The 22,998-nt window shown below is 37.1% G+C and overlaps 1 long non-coding RNA gene across 1 annotated transcript in view; it reads right to left on the bottom strand.

Moving 5' to 3' along the window:
* Positions 1–588: 588 nt before the first annotated feature.
* Positions 589–22,998, bottom strand: part of LOC127560608 (uncharacterized) — a 28,080-nt gene continuing 5,670 nt past the window's right edge. The window contains exons 2-3 of the long non-coding RNA XR_007953375.1: positions 7,105–7,262; positions 589–1,831 (exon numbers count right to left, since the gene is read on the bottom strand). This is a non-coding gene — a long non-coding RNA (uncharacterized LOC127560608). The remainder of the gene's footprint in view (positions 1,832–7,104; positions 7,263–22,998) is intronic.

Below are 22,998 nucleotides of genomic sequence, written 5' to 3'. Positions count from 1 at the left end.
ATCTTAGACCAAAATTAGATTATGAAAGATTTTAAATGTCAAAGTTTTTAGAATTGAGGAAGATTAGTTTGGGAGTTTTGTGGAATTGAATCAGAAAGAGAAGGAACTGACTGCTAGGAGACTGATTAACAGATTGTTGCAATGATCTAGATTAGAAATAATGAAGAGAGGGGACAGATGTAAGAGATGCTGAGGAGATAGAATAAAAAAGATTGACACATATATAAAAGCTCACTTTGCAAAACAATAAAAAAGATAAATTTTCCTCTAGTGATGGATTTTATACCAAGAGACCTCAAGATCTCCAGCTAGAGAATGCTGAATTCAAGTTCAGTGAGGGATTATATATTTGTCACCCAACAACCAGCCTAAATTAGTTGAGACTTATTGATCATAACAATTCCCATGTTCATTATATCAAATCACAGAGACAGCCATATATATCTATATATCTATATATATCACTGATCTTAAAAGGACCAAAGTTTTGAAAAACAGTCACATCTGTTTCTATTGGGCTTGTATCCCAAAGATATCATAAAACAGGGAAAGGAGTACATATGTATAAAAGTCTTTGTGGCAGTCTTTATTGTAGAAAGAAAAAATAGGAAACTGAGTGGATAACTGACAGTTGGAGAATGGCTGGATAAGTTATGGGTTACGAATTTTATGGAATATTATTGTTCTATAAGAAATGATCACCTGAATGACTTCAGAGAGGTCTGGAGAGATTTACAGGAACTGATACTAAATGAAATGAGAAAAACCAGGAGATCATTATACAGGGAAACAGCAAGATTATACAGTAACATAATGATTCTGATGCATGTGGCTCTTTTCAACAATGAGATGATTCAGACCAGTTTTAATGATTTTGTGATGAAATAAGTCATCTGCACCCAGAGAGAGGACAATGGGAAAGCAGTGTGTATAACAACATAACATTTTCATTCCTTTTTATTGTTGTTTGGTTGCATTTTGTTTCTTTCTCATTTTTTTTCCTTTTTGATTTGATTTTTCTTGTACAGCATGATATTTGTGGAAATATGTATAGAAAAATTGCACGTTTAACATATATTGGATTACTTGTTATCTAGGGTAGGGAGTGGGAGAAAGAGAGGGAAAAAATTGGAATGCAATGTTTTACAAGGGTGAATGTTGAAAATTATACATGAATATATTTTGAAAATAAAGAGTTTTAATTAAAAAAAAAGAAATACAGTCACATCTGATAGCACATTTACATTCCGAAGTCAGAGGATAAAGCAAAAAGTCAAAGGCATCATTGAAAAGCAGTTAAAAGTCCAATCAAGAATAGGAACTTATCTTTAGATTGCATAAGTAGCTAGAAATTACTCAGAACTTTTAGAGAAGTCAGTCTGTATCTGAGAACCATGGGAGATGATATAGATACGATGGAAACAATTAAACGTAAATTTTATTTCTCTCCTACCCACACAGAGATAATAAAATGGATTAGGAGAGAAGAGAAGATTCTATTCAAGTATAATAAAACAAAAAGAGGTTAAGATTTACCTGGCAGTAAATTATTGATTGAGAAGTGGGTGGAATGCTTTTTTCCCCCCAGAGTGTTTTTTAAAAATAATCTCTGATTTTGCTTGCCAATTGTATTTGTTTTCTTCTATTCTAAGATCCTGTGTTTCTTAGATAATCTTCTCAGGATGAATACTGGGAACTGAGGTTTCCTGAGATTAACAGGGATAATAATAATAGTCCTCTGAGTAAGGATACTTTTCTTTTCTTTTCTTTTTTTTACATTCTTCTTTTGAGTTCCAAATTCTCTCTCAGTCTCTACCCTTTTCTCCATCCACTGAAAAACAAGCAATATGACACCCATTATACATGTGAAGTCATGCAAATCACATTAACCATGTTGAACAAAAAGGAAAATAAGAAAGTGAAAAAGTTGCTTAAATTTTTACTCAGAATTCATCAATTTTCTTTCTGAAAATGGATAGCTTTTTTCATCATGAGTCCTTTCGAATTGTCTTGGGCATTGTATTGATGAGAATAGAACTCCTTCAAAGTTGATCGTTGTTACAATATTACTATTATTGTGTATGAATTATTTTCTTCAACTTCTGCCACTTCACTTTGTATCTATTTTAGCAATTGTATGATTTTTCTGAAACCATTCCCTTTAGCATTTTTTGTAACATAATAATAATGTTCCCTCACAATCATATCCTACAAGTTGTTCAGTTATGGGATTCATGGGAATCCCTTCAGATTCCAGTTCTTTGCCACTACAAAAAAAGGTGATACAAATATTTTTGTTCAAATAGTTTCTTTCCTTTTGTCTTTGATCTCTTTGAAAGATACATGTAGTCTTAGTTGGTATTGCTGGGTCAAAGAGTATGCACAGTTTTATTGTCCTTTGGGCATAGTTGCAAATTATTCTCCAGAATTACCATTTCCTTAGGGTACAGACCCAATAATGGCAAGAGCAGGTTTTCGCTTGAGACATTTTCAAAAAGTTTGACCTTGAGGAGTGATGCAATATTTTCTGGATAAAGTAAGTGGTTTTGTGTGTGTGTGTGTGTGTGTGTGTGTGTGTGTGTGTTTATTTATGTGTGTTTGTGTGTGTTTAAAAGCCTTGAAGAGGCTTGCATAGGTCTGTTTTTTGGTAGTTATGTGAAAAGTAGTTAGTGAAGAGAGAAAGATGGCAGATTCATTGAGGTAAGAAATGGAGATGACATAGATCCTGGAGGAGGTGAAGATTAGATAAAAGACATAGGTACAGGCTTAGATGTTGGAATAATCTGGAATATCCTTCCTTCTGAAATAAGAAGGAAGGAAGAGAAAATGCGTATTTTGAGGAAAATTTTTAGTAGCATTTTTTCTAATTACACATAAAATTGTTTTTAACATTCATTTTTGTAAGATTTTGAATTCCAAGTTTTTTTCTTTCTCTGTCCCTTCCTGACCCCTCCCATTGTAAGCAATTTGATATAGGTTATACATATAAAATCATTAAATATATGTTCATATTGGTCATGTTATGAAAGAAGAATTAGAACAAAAGGAAAAAACCATCAGAAAGAAAAAAATTACAGTGAAAATAGTATGCTTCAATGTGCATTCAGACTTTATGATTCTTTCTTTGGATGGGGATGGCATTTTCTATCACAAGTCTCTTGAAATTGTCTTGGATCACTGTGTTGCTGAGCAGAGCTATGTCTATCATAGTTGATCATCACACAATCTTGCTGTTACTATGTAAATATTCTCCTGGTTCTGCTTACTTCACTTATCATCAGTTCATGTAAGATCTTCCAGATTTTTCTGAAATCCATTTACTTTGAGGTAGAGAGTTGAAGGAGTTGGCTTCAATCTCTTTTGTGTAAAGTTATTTTAAAAAGCATATTTTATTCTCTTTATTTTGAAATAGGTAATTATAATATAGATATTAGATCGAGTGGAAAATAATAATACATAACAAAAATGAGGATTTTGTGAATTACATTGCAGTCCTAGTTACATTTGACTACCACTCCTCCTAATCAGAGACTTTCTCTATGACGTCTCTTTTTTAACTTTTAATATTTAGGTCATCATTGTGTAACAATATACACAAAACTGCCATGGGAACCAGGAGAGCTATAGTAATTATTCTCTTTTTTGGTCCGCTAAGGATTCTCTCTCCTCTAAACCCAAAAACACATAAAGTAGGTTCAGTACCAGGAGAGTCTGACTTCTGGAAAGAGAGGTTAGATTCTTTTTTATTAATTTATTTTAATTTCCCATCCCTATTTCACAGTCCCAGGGAGAGTGATGTGAAGGTTAAATCTGGTTCATGTTTATGGTCTCCCAAAAACAAGAAGTAGAAAAATTCTCAAGTGTAGATTAATTCCATGCACAAAAACATGGTAAAAGCCAAAAGACAAGAAGCAAAAAGTAACCCATAACAACTTTTACATACTTTCAGAGGACTGGTATTTAATATAGCATTTCTCATAGGAAGTCTAGAGAAAGAGTTACTTGCTACTTATTACAGAGCTTTTAAGGATGAAAGAGAAAAAACAGAAGTTGTCTCTCTTTTTTGACTGATGTAGGACCCCATTGCTCTGTCACTGTCATGGGGTACCAAGAGTCTTTCCATCTAGGATTTATTGAATTATACCAAAGCCCCAGGTCCTTCAGCTTAGAACCATACACATTGTGGATGTTTCCTTGGTTTAGGGACTAATTCATTATCTTGTTGTAGAGGTATTAGTATACTGTCATTCAACTAAATATTGTAGTTTGGACAATGAACATTTAAAATCTGTTTAGTTTCTTTTATGAGTCCTTAGGATTATCTCTTTTGAGTAATAATGAAACTCAGATTATCTTCATATTCTTTTTACTTCACAACAGGTCCCTAACCTACCTTTCCAACCTTTTCTGCTCCACTCTGTACTCTATGATTGTCAAACTGTCCTTTTTGTTCCTCATATAGGAACTGCAATATCTCCTTTGCATTGGTTTAGAATCTCTTCTATCATCAAGTCATACCTTCCAAAACAAAACTTTCTATCCTTTCAAGACAATCTCAATAAACTTTGGATAGAAAGTTCACTTTTTTTTTGTTTCTTTCCCCTCCCATGGTTTTTCCCTTTTGTTCTGCTTTCTCTCTCCCAGCATAGTTCATAAAGAAATGTGTATTAAAAATTTTATTATACAAGTATAATCAGAAAAAATAAAACAATTATTAAGGAAAAAGAAAGACAAAAAAAACTTTCTATCCTAAAGGAAGTGAATTTGGTTTTAGAAAATAAATATTTTGATAATACTATTTCAATGTGATTTTTTTTTTGGTAATCTTATATATTTTATTTATTTTATGCATGTAAAAATGTAGCTCTAAGAATGGGTCCATAGGCTTTATCAGACTATTAAATGAGAACATAATACAAAAAAAGATTAAGAAACTTTGCGCTATGTGGTATTTTTCCCAATCCCATTGGCTACAAATTCCTCCTCCTTCAAAATTTTGCCTTGTATTTATTTTGTATTTTGCATTGATAACTGGAAACTGGTTGGCTAGAACCTCAGACTTTGCTGACTTTACCAGAGTTCAGCTCTGGAAAAAACCTGGCTTTTTAATACGGGAAATACTCCTCAGTTCTCATCTTCATTGACTCATCTCCTAGTCTTTGGCTTTCCAGCAAAGTTATTAAATATAGTAATGCTACTTTTTACTCAAATCTAGAGTTTTTGAAAAAGGATACCAATAATAACAATAATAATAGTAGTAATAATAAAAAACATCCTAATGTTAGACATAGAACTCTGACACCAATACTCTTATTTTAAATTTAATATTAGGATAAAATGAGGTACTGGACTCATATCAGATATTGAGGAAAAACCAAAATTTATATATAAACTATCTAACAAAAACAAGATGAGTATAAAAAAAGTTAACTAATTAGAAAAAGAGATACAAAAAAGATGAAAATAATTCTTTTAACTTTAGAATTGGGCAAGGGGAAGATAGTGAAACTAAGACAGAACAAGAAATAACAAAACAGATTATAAAGAATGAAAAAAACCAGAACAGAATGTGAAACATCTCATAAGAAAAATGACAGATGAAGAGAACAAACCAAGAAGTAAAAACATAATAATTGGACTGTCTGAAAATGGTGGCCAATAAAAAGACCTTGACATAATAATGCAAGAAATAATCTAAGAAAATTATCCTGAAATGCTGGAATGTGAAGGGAAAGTAGAAATAGAAAAAATTCACCAATTACAAAGAGATCCTTTGTGGAAAACAGATAAGAATATTATGGCCAAATTTTGAAACCAGAAATCAGAGAGAAAATTTTGCAAGAAACAAATAAAAAACAATTCAAATGTACTGGAGCTAGAATTAGAATTGCATAGGATTTATCAGCAGACACAATAAAAGATAGCAGGTCTTGGAAGCATATCTACTGAAAATTAAAAGAATTAGGTCTGTGGCCAAAAATGTAATATCCAGTAAAATTATGTGTATTACTGAATGAGGAAAAAATGGACATTCAACAAACTTGCAGATTTTCAGGACTTTCTATCAACCAAATCTGAACTTAATAGAAAATTTGACATATAAGAGCTAATATCAAAGATCAGCTTCAAGGCACTCAACATGGACAAATTGATTTGTTTTTTTCTTTTTTACATGGGAAATAAATATATTTGACATGGATATCAACAATAGGGTAGCTTAAAAGAAAGATTGGGGCAGAGGTAAGGTAAAAATAGTAATTATATCATACAAATGAGGTACAGAGGAAAAATAGACACATAAGTATTAGAGGGGGGAGGACTCATAATTCTTAAAACCTACTCACATTGGGAATGGGTTAAATAAGATAACACTACATATATACCACGAAGGGTATAGCACCCTCCAAAATCTATATAGAAATAAGAAGAGAGGCAAACAGGAAATAAAGTATTAGGAAGAAGACAAGGGAGGGATCCATGCATGGGTGGGAGGTTAAGAAATAGCAAGGCAAATTAGGAACAAAATTAAAGCAAAGAGTCAGCAGGGATAGGAAAGATATATGTGTGTATGTGTGGGGGTCTATGAGTTTCTATCTCTCTATATACGCATGCATAGATATACTTTTATCTTAATTATAGCCTGCTTAGGGGTAGGAGGTGGGATGAAAAGGGGAAAAAAGAATAAAGTTTAAATAAGTGCACAGCAGAGAACAAAAGAACAATTTACAAGAAAGAAAAAAAAGATGAACATTCATGAATATAATTTCTTTTACTAATGTATATACTTTCTTGAACTGGTAATTTGTTGTTATATATTTTGAATCTTCTCTGATGTTCTTCTGGGCACAGGACACTGTTCTCTTTTGTTTTGTTTTATTTTGTTTTGTATTCCTTTTATATATTTTTCTTTGTTTTTTAAAATAAAATAAATTTTTAAAAAAGTAAAGTAAGGGAGTCTAGTACTATTGGGTTTCTATTATATCGTTCCCAAAGTCAAATAGCCTGGGGATTATTACTATTATATTCTTAAAGGCTGCTCCACATCATTTCCTCTCTAATAATTAGGACCCAAATTCATTGGAACAGGGGAGGAATGAGACTCACCTTCTGTAACTACTTCAGACTGACAAGGGGAGTAGAGCTGACCCTGCTGAGTGAGGTCTAGATTTAGGAGGGAAGATGCCAAGGGGTGCTGAGTCTTGGAATAAGCTAGAAGATGGTATACAGTTTGAGCAAGTAGTTGGAAGAGCATGGTTTAGAGCCTAGAAAAGACAAACAAGAAGGTTAAATAATAAGTGGCATGGAAATATGAGTAATAACACACTTGCAGATAAAGGATTCCCACCCCAAGATTCACAAATGAATTTATAAGAAGCTAATGTTAATCCAATTATAATAAAGCCTTTGAAGAGTACTTAAGTGTTAATTCCAGAACAATACATGTCAAAGAAGGTGTTTATAAGAAAACATGTATGTACCACAGGACACATAGTACAAACAAATATTATTTCTACGTGAGTAACAAACTTGAATAAAATTGATTTTTTCATGGGTAATCCCTCTAAGAAAACTGATTGCACTAAAATTCTCTTCCCCAAACCATACTGAAGATGTTTCTGATTCTAATTTCAATAATCAATAATCAAAAGTCAGGTTCCACAGACAATTGTATCAATAGTTAATTATTCTTGCATCATTTTGAACCATTTAAGGAACTTATTTCATACAATTATGTATGTACCATAACCCGGCAGATGTCTAGGCCAAATACTTGTTTACCTAATTGTTTAGGATATAATGACTATATATTTCCATTTTGAAAACAGCAAGATCTTACATATTTGCCCTGTGCTCGTGTCTTCTACTGAACACTCTCCATTCAAAGAGGGTTAGATCTAAGGAAACATTTCCTAACAATTAGAGGAATCCAGAGATGTCTTAAAGGGCAACTTGGTAGTTCAGTACATAAAGTGCCAGATGTGAGTCAGAAATAACTGAGTTCAAATCCAGCCTCAGACACTTATTAGCTATATGATCTTGGACAAGTCATTTAACACAGTTCACTTCAATTTCCCCCTTGGTAAAATAAGCTGGAGAAAGAAATAGTATCTCTGCCAAGAAAATTCCAAAGAGTCAGACAGAATGAAAAACTGAACAACAACAAAGAGGTGTCTCAGGAGGTAATGGGTAGGAACCCACTTACTGAAGGTTTTTGACCATTTGTTGGGTACACTATAGTACATATTTTAATTATTTTTAAAGTTATGGATTTGACAAAATGGTTATTGAGGATCCTTCAAGTTTTAAAAAAGTGTCATTTTTTTTTCTTTCTCTTTTGAAAAGGCAGAAATACAGTGAGTTCTCCTAGCAGACTCCTCCAATTGATCTAGAAAATGTACTAGACCAAATTCTGATGGACAAATCCAAGAGAAAATCACAGTGAGTTCAGTTTTCCAGATCAGTTCCTTAAAGAGAAGCAGGAAAGTTTTAGAACTTTGGGGATGAAATCTGCCCAGGAATATTCCAGATCACTTACGTACAAGGCATAGTCTGTGGACATGTTTAGGAGGAAATTCTAGACTCATGTGGGGCATCCATGCCAATTGGCAGCTTTGCTACCTGGCAACTAAGTCACAACAAATGCATAGAAGAATGAAAGAAGGCATCATACCATAAATTCAGAAAAAGAGTAGTGGCAGTGATGCTTGAAATCCAGGAGCAAAGCAGCATTTCAGTTCCAGTTTCTGGTCCAATTTAAAGCTCACAGAAGAAAAACCATCCTAGCTGAAAAGCAAACCTGCAGTTCTATCACTCTAAACCAACAGCTCTTCCCAAATGGCTTCTAGTGACATGATTGAATAACGACTAAAACTGTCATCTCTAAACCTTGTAGCTGCACTTAAATGAGCACTTCTTAGTCTCATGAGTGAAAAGGGGAGTTTTTGTTAGTCCCCATTCCAAACTTCCAATGAATCATATTGTTCCCTGGACCTCAGCTTTGTAACCAATATGTTGTCTCCAATCCTATGATGTCATCTACCCCATTCTATTCTTTGTTTTATGCTCCCCCAAATCTATAAAAGGGGTTTTTTCCATCTGTTAGTGGTATTTGGCATAAAGAGAACCAAGGGATTCATTGACCCATTTGTTGACAGGCAGCATATGTCCCTGAAAGAAATATGATCTTGCTCAGAGAACTGCCTCAGGTTGAATTTCTTGTTAAGTTTTACTTGAGACATAAGTCCTTGCAAGCTACCTTAAAAAAAACTCTAAATATTTTTGTATTTCCTTAAATTTTGTTTTGCTAAAGACTAATCCATTCCTTAATTTACCCTCCCTCTAATCCACCCTTCTTCTCATATTCTCCTAATTCCCCACTGAGTGAAATGCATTTCTGTACCCAATCTTGTGTGTGTACATTTGTGTATTTGTATTCTTCGTTTCTTTGAGCACCTTAGTTGAAATCAAGTTTCAAGTATCAGCCTCTCCCCTGTCTCTTGTTTGTATAGACTTCTATTAATGCACTACATTTGTGTAAGAGGCAGGGATGACAAAGGATAGACTTTCAACCAGAGAGGGAAAATTTGATAAAGACAAAGAAATGGAAGATGGAATGTTGAGGTTGGAAAATCACAGTAAGATAGCTTGATTGTGTATGAAACAAAGTAAAATGCAATCAATCTAAGATAGACCAAAGTTAGATTATGTAAGACTTTAAATGTCAAAGTTTTTAGAATTGAGGAAGATTAGTTTAGCAGTTTATGGAGGGGGGATTGGAAAGAGAAGGAACTAACTTTCAGGAGACCAATTAACAATGATAGATTCTGATGGACATGGCTCTCTTCAACAATGAGATGATTCAAACCAGTTGCAGTTGTTCAGTGATGAAGGGAGTCATATAAACCCAGAGAGAGGATTGTGGGAACTGAGTATGGACCACAACATAGCATTTTCATTCTTTCTGTTGATGTCTGCTTGCATTTTGTTTTCTTTCTCAGGTTTTTTTTTCCCCTTCTTGATGCAATTTTTCTTGTACAGCAAGATAACTGTATAAATATGTATACATATATTGAATTTGACATATATTTTAACAAATTAACATATATTGGACTATCTGCCATCTAGGGGAGGAGGTAGGGGAAAGGTTGTAAAAATTTGGAACAGAAAGTTTTTCAAGGGTAAATGTTGAAAAATTACTCATGCATATGTTTTGTAAATAAAAAAGCTTTAACAAAATTAAAAAAAAAAGACATATGCCCTTTGAATGTCCAGATGCCCAGAACAAAGGCAGGCAGAATATCTGACACTATATCTAAATTATCTCTAGATTTCTTTTTTGGTCTGGATAATATAGTATATTGCACATACATAAAATGTGCATATGTTAGAACTTTGTTGTTAGTTGTATGAGAAAGATGAGGGAGGTTGGAGGAAGGATCAGACAGGGCAATTGAGTCATAGAAATGGCATGACTAAAGACCTGGATTTAAGAAAACACTAGTGGTCCCTAAATTTTCTTGTATATAAAAAATCGGGAGGGATAAAATATATCAATGAAAGGATGATGTGTAATGGAGAGATTTGAATAGGAATGAAGTGGAAAAGAACCCCAGATGGGACCATGAGAAAAATAATCTTGAAACTTTTTAGTTAGAAGTTTATTACTAGCTCTTCATGCTCTAATGTAGATGGTAAAAATACTATCTCCAGATGCACTGCCCTAAAAAACTTAAGACCTTGACAACTTGATAAACATAAAGAAATACTATCTTATTGCCTGTCTGGGAATGGCACTCTTAGTGTGATAATCATTGCCTTCTGTCTAGAATAGAAATTCCTTTTACTATGACAAATGTATCAGAAACATTTTGATGTCTATCTCTTCTTTCTTTAACTATGTGGCCCTGAAACCACTCATTCTCTGACTCCCCTGTTCTGGTGGTTTTCAGTCGCTAGCTAGCAATAAATGCTCTTAAATTTTCATTATTTTGGCTGCCCTGTGTTTTCTCTTGCTTGGGTACTTCAAGAAGAAGCTAGTGTCTTGTGCTGCTACTGAGAAAGACAAGTCACATTTCTTGAGTTTTGATCTCTCTGGTTAAAGAGAATGAATTATTCAATTAAAGATCCAATAAAGTAGATGCAGAAGTGATTAGACACAGAAGAAAACACTTGGAGAGTTAGAAGATTTTGAATCCAAGTAAAGTTCCAGTGCTGTAAAGAGTTAAATGAGAAAGAATTATTTTCATTCCTTTTCTTTAAAAATTAAAACTTTTTATTTCCAAAATATATACATGGATAATTTTTGACATTGACCCCTACAAAACCCTGTGTTCTAATTTTTTCCTCTCCTTTCCTCTCCCAGTTGACAAGTGATCCAATATATGTTAAACATGTGAAATTCTATACATATTTCCATAAATATTGTGCTGCACAAGAAAAATCAGATCAAAAGAGGAAAAAAAATGAGAAAGGAAACAAAATACAAGCAAACAACAACCAAAAGAGTGAAAATATTACACATCCAGCCATTCTGGAGAGCAATTTGGAACTATGCTCAAAAAGTTATCAAACTGTGCATACCCTTTGATCCAGCAGTGTTTCTACTAGGCTTATACCCCAAAGAGATATTAAAGAAGGGAAAGGGACCTGTAAGTGCCAAAATGTTTGTGGCAGCCCTGTTTGTAGTGGCTAGAAGCTGGAAAGTGAATGGATGCCCATCAATTGGAGAATGGTTGAGTAAATTGTGGTATATGAACGTTATAGAATATTATTGTTCTGTAAGGAATGACCAGCAGGATGAATACAGAGAGGAGTGGCGAGACCTGCATGAATTGATGCTAAGTGAAATGAGCAGAACCAGGAGATCATTATATACCTCAACAATGATACTGTTTGAGGATGTATTCTGATGGAAGTGCATCTCTTTGATAAAGAGAGCTAATTCAGTTTCAATTGATCAAGGATGGACAGAAGCAGCTACACCCAAAGAAAGAACACTGGGAAATGAATATAAACTGCTTGCATTTTTGTTTTTCTTTCCGGGTTATTTCTACCTTCTGAATCCAATTCTCCCTGTGCAACAAGAAAACTGTTTGGTTCTGCACACATATATTGTATCTAGGATATACTGTAACCTATTCAACATGTAAAGTATTGCTTGCCATCTGGGGGTGGGGGTGGAGGGAGGGAGGAGAAAAATCAGAACAGAAGTGAGTGCAAGGGATAATGCTGTAAAAAAATTACCCTGGCATGCGTTCTATCAATAAAAAGTTATTTAAAAAAAGAAAAAAAAGAGTGAAAATATTATAGTGTGGTCCATACTCAGTATCCATTGTCCTCTCTCTGGGTGTAGATGGCATTTTTCATCATGAGACCACTGGAAATGGTCTGAATCACCAAATTGTAGACGAGAGCCATGCCCATCAGAATTGATCATTGAATAACTTGCTGTTGTCATGTATAATGATCTCCTGGTTCTGCTAACTTCACTTAGTATCAGTTCATGTAAATTTCTCCATTCTTCTCTGAAATCATTCTGCTGATCATGTCTTATAGAACAATAATATTCTACAATGGTCATATACCATAACTTGTTCGGCCAATCTCCAACTGAGGGGCATCCACTCAGTTTCCAATGAGAAGGAATTCTTTTTTAAAAATCAAATCAAATAAAAAAAGCCTAAGAAGTATATGTTTAGAAGATTCTTATTTACCTTTATGAAACTTCAATTTCAATGGAGAGATGAGGATGAAACCAGGTTTACAAGGGATTATGCAGGGAGGGAAGAACATGTTTCAGTATTTTTAATACACATTGCTTTATGAATTATATTGTCAGAGAAAAATCAGAGTGCCAGAGACCATGTCCTTGGGATCAAAGAGCTACATGCCCTAGGAATCAGAGAGCTAAAGAAGAATGCAGTTTCCCACACATAAATTCTGAAGCTACAACCTTATCGTAAACAAACTATTCATCCCAAACTCCTGAGACAAGATAATGTGTGTCCCAGAAAATTGGCCCTATCAGTCCAGGTGCAAGATAACGATTAGGCTCCAGGATGTCTGCCACACATCTGGTGTAAAATTCTTTACTTTGCAACCCCCTATTCAGAAATGTATTTAACTGAACCCTCTTCACTCATTAAACTGAGACTTTGTTTTCACCCCAACTGGTCTCCCTCCTCATTTCTAACCCCATTACTTTTCAGGCCTAGCCTTACAGACAAATGCCAGCCTCAGAGCCCACACTTTGATGACCCGGTGGACGGGTCAATTGACGCCCAAACGTGGGGCCCCGAGGCTGAACATTTGCCCGGCAGATTAAGAAGAGGTAAGAAGAAGCTCGTCCGGACCCCTACGAGATCGCTCTACCGCAGAGAGCCACGCAGATCGCTCTACAGAGAGCCACGCAGACTTGCTCCACAGAGAGCCCCGCAACTGAAAGGTGAGTGAATCATCTGCCGCAATCATGGGAACTAGAAAGAGGAGTAAATATTCCCCGTCAGGGATCTTTGAGATCCCCACCCCCGTCAAGTCTATCTACCCCCCGCTTCCCAAAGAAGGGACTCCCCCCGTAGAAGGCAATCTCGCATACCCCGTCTTCCCCGCCCCCCAACCTAAACTCCCTGTAAAAACTCAGAATGCCCTTAGTGCCTCAGACGTTGGTGAATTAGAAAGTGAGGCTGCAGGGTATATTCCACCTCTTTACAGCTTGCCCTTTCTTACTGCCCCGATAATTAATTACCCAAAGTGGTGAGACCCTTGAAGAATAACCTCCCCTCACTCACAAAAATTAAAAACCCCACCCCTGCACAGCTTGCTTTCCCTGTGTTAAGAAGCCAGATGTGGTATATGTTTGTTTAATGTTGTAACTGTGTAGTCTGTGTGATGTGTGTTCTATGTTCTGTGTGATTTGTCTGTTTTATTGGTTGGAAAAATTTTTAAGAACATCGTTGCAACTATGCTTACTAAAACGGAGCTCCATGTCTGTCTGTGTGTGTCTGTGTTAAAAGTTAGCAAACTTGTAAGAGATAAGGATTCAGCCTCTGTGTGCAGGCTTAGCAAATATCAAGAAGCTTGAAAAATCTTTCTCTCTCTCTCTCTGTCCCTGTCTCTGGCTGACTGCAGCAGCCTGTGAGACAAAGGGAGACAAAAGTGAGAGAAAGGATTGAAAGGGATTTGGAATTTCGGAAAGTTAAAATACAGCCCCTAGTCTGTTTTTGCTGATTTAAAAGCTTTGTCAAGTTTAAGAACAATGATTAACAAATTTGGGAATTGGTTGTTTGAAAATTTGCTTGTGATTTTAAAACTTTTAACCTGTTGTACTAATTTGTAAGTAAGGAAAAGCCTACTAGAGTAAAGAGCAATAAAATTCAAGGTTAGCCTGGCCTGGGCAATAAAAAGCTCTGGAGATAAGATGCTAATAGCTGTTAGTAGGAATGTGGTAAAAGAAAAAAAAACTTTAAAAAACAGCTGTATTAATTTGATTCAGTTTGTTACCTTCTGAAATATATTGAGTTATTTGTTAACATAAGTTATATTTTAAAACCAGCTCTGCTGGACATGTGTGGGTTTTTGGAGGTTTGGACTATTCACTATAGTGTGAATCTTACAGGTTTTTGAAGGAAAAAGGAAAGAGGAATGCAGGTGATTTAGGAAAGACTGATTAGTAGGGGCAATTAGAGGTTTGCATGATTTAAGGAAGGTGAAAGACTTTTGGGAGTAGGTAAAGAGGTGGGGGAGGGAGCCATCCACCTCTACTGTCTTATGCTATTTTACAGTAGCATCAGGAGCATCTGATAGGAAAGTTCTTTAAGGAGATTGTTTAAGTATGTAGTCAGGGGGAAAGAGAAAGTTGGAAATGGGTGAATTTGGGAAGAAACCTGATATTGGGAAACTGATGGGTTAAATCTTGAAAAGGATCCCCATTAGGAAATTTGAATGGGAACCTGAGAGAAGTTTTTTCCAGGGGGCAGGAGTGGGGGAAGGGTGGCCATGTGGAATCCTCTCCTCCCCTCACCCCTCTAGAGTGTGTTACTGCTGTTTTTTTTTCTTATCTGATTACAGCCAGTTCAGCAAACTGATTTTTAAGGACATACTTTTAAGTTAATTGATTGAATATTTGTTTCTTGATACATAAATATTTTCTTGGTTGAGGAATATGGTCATAAATGTGATCCATACTTTGGTACGAATATTTCTAAAAGTTTCATTGCTATGTTAAAAAAAAAAACCTTCTTGAATTCTTTTATGTGGAATTGGGTGTTTTGTATAAGTTTAAATTGATTGTATTGGGTCATCCTGAGGTTATTTAAAGGGCCTCTGAAAATAATAGTTTTTTTTCTTTGTCCTTTTGAAAATGTTTCTGTTATGGACAATATGCAATTTGGGATATTTTTCTATGTATTGGGTATTTTAAAAGCAAAATGATTTGTATGTATAATGTTCACTCATGTAACATCTACCCAGATATGATAATTGTTCTAAGTTGTGAACTTACTGAGACAAAATTTCTTTCCTACCCAGATATGATAATTGTTCTAAGTTGTGAACTTACTGAGACGAAATTTCTTTCTGTTATTACTACAAGGTTATGATAAATAATTGTTTAAGAGTTATCAGAAATTTGATTAATGACATCTGTTATTGGAGGTAAAAGTTTTTGGCTTAGAGTTAATTAGTTAATGCTATTTGGGAGTTCTAAAGCTCCACCCTCTGACAGTTACTGGGACAATTGATTGATAAGCTGTTAAAACTCAACTGCTTATGTTATGTTATAGTTATGTTCTTGCATTTTTCCTTTTGTAACTGATCTCTCTGATCAGAGCAATGGTCAATAGAACTGTTAATGCAATTCAATTATGTTATGCCTTTCTATTTTCAGTCTGGTCATATGTAATCATTGTATCCTAAACGCTTGGGCAACTAAGTATTTCGCCTAGTCATCTGTCTGTTACTGGATATTGGTGTTTTATTTCTTTAAGGTTTCTACATGATACGGGGACAATTAACAGGGGTCTGTGAGACCTCACTGATGTTACAACTTGGGACTGCACCCGTTTGCTTGGCCTGTAAAGCAAACTCATTTCTTCACATAGGAAACAATTTATTTTGGCTTCCTCATGTTTTGCAGCAACCTGATGAACTGTGTCTTTCTATCTGAGACTGATCTAATCTATGTGCTAGATTTGTGTTTTTGCTCTAGATTTTGGTCAAATTACAGATATTGACTTGCTTCTGGAATCTGGATCAGCTTTGATCAGCTTTGATTGCCAGCATGACACACCCACTCTGCAAGGAATGAGAGCCTCCTATCACTTCACAGCCTGAAGCAGCAGTTTGTACATGAGACCATGGACTGGACTCTGCATCGAGTGTACTTTGGACTGATATAAGAGACTTTGGGAATGGTTGATGACTGACTGTTAAACCTTGCCTGGATCATCTATTACTGTGTGCTTAAGATTTGGGATGGGATTTGTTAAAACTGTGTAATTATTGCTGTTATGTTTGAGGGATTTTTAGGAAATGCTACTGTACTAGTCTGTTATGTATAGGGATTTTGATTCACTCTTGGGATTTATATGGGCAATGGTCATTCGATAATTCCTTTCCATGAAAAAAAAAGGGGGAAGGAAGAGGTAGAACATTGGGGAACCTGGTATATATTTTTTCTAAATACCTGAAAGAATGGGAACGCCTAGCTCCTATTCACTTTGCCTTAAGCACTTTTGCCCCACCCCCTATCACTAGTTCAGATTGAATTTGGATGCTTTAGTCTTAGAATCCCTTATTTTGTTAAAACCTCAACATCAACGAGCCCATCGGAGGCTCACTGAGATTTAATGACCAGTTGCTAGAAGAGCCTTGGTACCGATGGGTCAGGTCTAGGCTATGCCCCCCCTTTCAGCAGGCAGTGGTCTAGCCAATGATGGGATTAGTGTGACCCCGGGTGGTGGATGCTTTGAGGTTGACTTATTATTTTTTAATTTTGGAGCCATGGCAGTAAGACCACGCAAGTGCCATGACGGGCAACCTCGAGAGGTCAGGCCACCCACTTAAGACAGGGTTCGGCATGGCGTACCCCCGAGTTGGTATGGCTGACCCCGACGACCTAAGACAGCACTTGGTGGCATGCATCCTCCTTTCCAATGATTGGCGATACTAAGACATTGTAACATTGGTTGTGTATCAACGCTCGCTCCCCACAACCGGAGGCCGGTCACATAGCCTAAGTCAGGCCTCCCACCCATGCACAAATAAAAAATAAAGGGGGACATGCCAGAGACCATGTCCTTGGGATCAAAGAGCTACATGCCCTGGGAATCAGAGAGCTAAAGAAGAATGCAGTTTCCCACACATAAATTCTGAAGCTACAACCTTATCGTAAACAAACTATTCATCCCAAACTCCTGAGACAAGATAATGTGTGTCCCAGAAAATTGGCCCTATCAGCCCAGGTACAAGATAACGATTAGGCTCCAGGATGTCTGCCACACATCTGGTGTAACATTCTTTACTTTGCAACCCCCTATTCAGAAATGTATTTAACTGAACCCTCTTCACTCATTAAACTGAGACTTTGTTTTCACCCCAACTGGTCTCCCTCCTCATTTCTAACCCCATTACTTTTCAGGCCTAGCCTTACAGACAAATGCCAGCCTCAGAGCCCACACTTTGATGACCCGGTGGACGGGTCATCAGAGCAAAAGAAAAAAATGAGAGAGATTAAAAAAAAGAAAAAAAAGAAATGAACATAGCATGTGGTGATTGACATTCATTCTCCTTAGATCTTTTTCTGGATGCATGTGGCATTTTCTGTCCAAATATCTATTGGAATTGCTTTGGATCACTGAGCTGCTTTAGAAATACCAAGTCTTTCACACTTGATCATTGAACATATTTGCTGTTATTGTGTATTATTTATTCCTTGTTCTACTTGTTTTACTCAGCATCCATTCATGTAAATCTTTTCAAGCTTTTCTATAATCAGCTATAATCAGTTTCAAATTTTTTTCTTTCTCTGTCCCTTCCTTTACCCTTCCCCCAAACCATAAGGAAGTTGATATAGGCTGTGCATGTAAAATCATATTAAATATATGTCCACATTAGTCATGTTATTAAAGAAGAATCAGAACAAAAGGGAAAAATAATAAGAAAGAAAAATTTTAAAGTGAAGATAATATGCTTTCATCTGCATCCTCACTTCATGTTCTTTCTTTGGATGGGGATGGCATTTTCTATCCTAAGTCTTTTGAAATTGTCTTGGATCATTATGTTGCTGAGAAGAGCTACATCTATCACAGCTGATTACTATGGAGATATTCTCTTGGTTCTGTTTATTTTACTTAGCTTCAGTTCATGTAAGTGCTTCCAGATTTTTCTGAAATCCACTTACTTCGAGGTGGAGAGTTGAAGGAGTTGGCTACAATCTCCTTTCTGCAAAATCATTTAAAAAAGCATATTCTCTATATTTTGAAATAGGTAACTACAATATGGATATTAGATTGAATGGAAAGCAATAATACATAACAAAAATGAGGATTTTGTGAATTACATTGAAGTCCTAATTACATGATTTGACTACCACTCCTCCCAATCATAGACTTTCTCTATGAGATCGCTTATCTAACTTTTTATATTTAGGTCATCATTGTGCAACAATATACACAAAACTGCCACACGGCCCAGGAGAGCTATAATAATTATTCTCTTTTTTGGTCCACTAAGGGTTCTCTCTCCTCTAAACCCAGAAACACATAAAGTAGTTTCAGTACCAGGAGAGTTTGACTTCTGGAAAGAGAGGTTAGATTCTTTTTTATTAATTAATTTTAATTTCCCATCCCTACTGCAGAGTCACAGGGAGAATTACTTAAAGGTTAAGTCTTGCTTATGTTTATGGTTTCCCAAAAACAAGAAGTAGAAAAATTCTCAAGTGTAGATTAATGACATGCACAAAAAATGGCAAAAACCAAAAGACAAGACATAAGCAAGATGTATCCTATTACAATTTTGACATATTTCTAGGGGACTTGAGTTTAAATAGCATTTCTCATAGGAAATCCAGAGAAAGAATTACTTGCTACTTATTACAGAACTTTGAAGGATGAAAGAGAAAAAAAAAGTTGACTCTCCTTTTTGACTTATGCAGAGTCCCATTCCTCTTTCACTGTCATGGGGTACCAAGGGTCCATCCATCTAGGATTTATTGCATTATACCAAAGCACCCAGGCCTTTCAGCCTAATCAGATGATTAGAAGAGACTCCAATAACTAATCACTACTAGTACAATCATTTGAAAAGCTAGTATTATAACTTTTGTGTGGACAGAAATAGCTCATGCAAAGCCACTGCAGTTTATATTTTACCTTACAGTTTGATCATGCAACAGATGGGATTTTCTTTCCCTGTGGCCCTCTCTGTGATGCTAACTCTTTCCTGTGCACCAGCCCCTTCCTGCCCCTGCTGAAACCTTCTACTCCATCTGTCATACTGTCTGATGCTCACCTTTTCTCTTCTCCTTCTCTCCCTTTTTCCTTCCTCATCAGTTCTTGTAGGTCCACCAGACAACAATGTTGAACCCTACTGAAGGGAAATCCTGCTGTTGTAATTAGAAGACTCCAGACCTCCTGAGATCTTACAAGGCTTTGTACCAAAAGTAAGAAAAACACAGTGAACAAAGTGGCTCTGTCCTAGATACAGAATTGCCTTGTCAGACCATGAGTTGTGCTAAGGAGAAATGTACTCCCTGGATGACCCTCCACGTAGGTCAAAGAATTGTCTTTAATATTTAAAGACAAAAGAAAAAGGAATGCAGAGGGCGAGGTCATTCCTTTAATACTAGTATCAGTGGAAAAAACCAAAATGAACTCAAAACTCAGCAATGAGTTAGGGAAACCCAACCCAGTCATAAACAATGAGAATCAATCTGAAGATATCTTCTCCTGATGGTCCGTGAATGTGGGATGTGGAAAAGTCACTTATCTCTTTTTCGTCCTTTTACTCTCTCTCTTTCACTGTGTGTGTCTGTCTACCCATCTGTTTATCTATCTATCCATACATATTACACATATAGTTATATGCATATATATACATAGTAGGTTACATACGTGTGATATATGCATGTTGTCTATCTCGATAGAATGTAAACTCTTTGAGTACATTTCTTATCTTTGTGGTTTTACCACCTAGGACCATTTCTAGTGGTATAGTAGTCACTTTTAGAAATATTTCTAAATATTTATTGTTTGGTGCAATGATTAGAGCCACACAAAAGCCAAATGATCCAGATCAGTATTTCATTCCCCACATGCGATTTCTGCCATTGTCTCAACAGTAAGTTTCCTTCAAGGGACTTGAGTCTCTTAGGATCTCTATCTCTCTTCTTAGCAGTGTCACTTCTCACAGTCCCTCATCAGCCACCTGTTCTTACCACCAGTCATCCCCAGACAGCTGAAACACGGAAGATGTGTTCAGGAACATGCTTTCTGGGAGAAGTCCCAAACTCTCAGCTCTATTGCCATTTGCTTCTTTAGCTCCCTGCGTATCCCCCATACAGCCACATTCTTTAGGTATCGCCATCATAACTTCACTGTCACATAAGCTTTGGTGGCTACAAGTTACATCCACACTAGTGTTCCCTAGTCAGTAGTCAATGTTAAAGTAATAGTCGGAGATTGATGGACGTGGCTCTCTTCAACAATGAGATGAACCAAATCAGTTCCAATAGAGCAATAATGAAATGAACTAGCTATGCTCAGCGAAAGAACTCTGGGAAATGACTATGAACTATTACATAGAATTCCCAATCCCTATGTTTTTGTCCACCTGCATTTTTGATTTCCTTCACAGGCTAATAGTACACTATTTCAAAGTCTGATTCTTTTTGTACAGCAAAATAACTGTTTGGAAATTGAAGAGAGAAAAACAGGGCAGCCAAAATAATGAAGTTTTAAGAGCATTTATTGCTAGCTAGCAACTGAACCCCAACACTAAGCCTAGAGGGGTCAGTAATGAATGGCTTCAGGGCCATATATTTATAGAAAGAAGAGAGAGACATCAAAATGTTTCTTGATACATTTGTTATAATAAAGGAATTTCTATTCTAAACAGAAGACAAAAAGTTATCACTCTAAAGGGATCATTCTCAGGCAGCAGCAAACAGCATTTCTTTAAGCTTATCAGGTTGTTAAGGTCTCAAGACTCAGGACAGTACATCTGGGTTGTTAAAAATACCATCTGCATTAGGGAGTAAAGAACTAGTATGAAACCTCTAACTACAAAGATTCAAGATTATGTTTTTTCACGTTCCCATTTTGGAGTGCTTTTCCACTTCACTCCCTGCCTTTTCTTGAGACCGTCAGAGACTAGACTCCTCAGAGGCCAGGGAAGAATAAGTGACCCTGGCAACAAACAACAGCCTGGATCCTCTTCCTGATATACGTGGTTAAACAATCAAACGAGGGGCAATCAGTAGAGCCAGCAGAAATAGGGTAAGGGGGCCTATCAGGGAGGTCACAAAAGAGGTTACCCAGGGGGAGCAATTGAAAGGTGACATTGATTGGCTTTGAGCCTTCTTCTGGTCCTTGATCCGCTGTCTAACTGCAGAGAGGGACTCTCTTGTTACCCCAAAGTTGTTAGCATAGAAACAGCAAGCAGCCCCAAGGGCCATATGTACCCCTCCTTGCTTAAGATAGAGAAAATCTAGCCCCCGGTGATTCTGTAGGATCACCTCTGCCAAGGAGTTTAGGGAGTTCTCCAAGAAGGATATTTAATTTCCCAGGTCCTTCAATTCCTGGTCCACCTGGGAACCCAGAGACAACAGCTGGCTGTCACCATGGATCAGGGCAGCTGTCCCCACAGCTGTGGGGCCTGCTATCCCTAATCCCACTAGGAGGGAAACTAGAGTAGGAGCAGCCCTCCTTGCCCTATCTAACAGACCAAAATGTCCTTCGGCTCCTTCCTCAGAATACAGATAGACCTGAGGGAGCACGTACACAAACAGGCAAGGGTAAAGCGAATTCACTGATACAAGGGGTTAATCCCATAGTGCATACAAAATAGGACCCTACAGGGGTCCGTATTAGAGAGTTTACAGTATCTCTGTGTGGGGAAATGGCAACAACTTCCACACAGTGCTTGTTGTATGGGGAGTGCTCCAGATTGTAGCCCTCTGACTTGATGCACGTGCCTCCCCCTGCACCCCTCCCAAAGTTAACCTGGGAACGTGGGCGGTGCACTCTGGGCGCAGATCCTTAGCTGAGAATGAAAGATTCAGGATGGAGTGGGCCTCTGTCCCCCAGGTGGCATTTAAGTCTATGCCCACAATGTGGGGTGGGGGGAGGGCGGGTCCAGGCAGAGCCAGCAGCTTGTGGTGAGGGTGGGGCTGGTCAGGTTTATCAGCCGGTGTATTCCATCAAGGACTGACATAAAGGTCCCATAGGGAGACAGCTGGGGAGTGGAGGCTGAGGAAGTGTATTAGGGCCTATGGAGATGTTTCCCTCGGGAGGATCTTTCTTTAGGCTATGAGCAGGGCTCCCAAATCTCTTCCTGCTGCATAAAACCTGATACCCTAGGTCCTTTCCAAGAACTGGCATAGGTCCAGACAGAACCATGGCTGCCCATAAGTCTCATTTCAGGTCTCCACTTCCCCCCAGGTCTCATTAGGTTCCACACATATCTATGGGGAGAATAGTGGCCGGGCTTCCCCAATGGGAGGGCAGGGTGCAAGAGAGAGGACCAGGCCATAAAAGGGCATAAGACATGAAAACACCATCTTCCTGAGTCAGGTCCTGCAGGCACCTTGGGAGCAGGGCAAGGCCTCACATGTGAACGATGGCTCCGAGCCTTCCAGTGGGCCACCTTCACTGCTGAGGGACTGGAGAGGATGACCTGGTGAGGGCTGGTCCAGCAGGGTTCCAATGCAGAGCCACGAGGAAATTTTCTGGTCAGGATCCAATCACTGGGTTGGAGGAACGGTCCAGCAGCTGGGGTGGGGGA

The sequence above is a fragment of the Antechinus flavipes genome, chromosome 4 (genome assembly GCF_016432865.1).
Source record: "Antechinus flavipes isolate AdamAnt ecotype Samford, QLD, Australia chromosome 4, AdamAnt_v2, whole genome shotgun sequence".
Taxonomy (NCBI): Eukaryota; Metazoa; Chordata; class Mammalia; order Dasyuromorphia; family Dasyuridae; genus Antechinus; species Antechinus flavipes.
The sequence above is the reverse complement of the archived record's forward strand: the minus strand, read 5'-3'. Positions and strand labels throughout refer to the sequence as shown.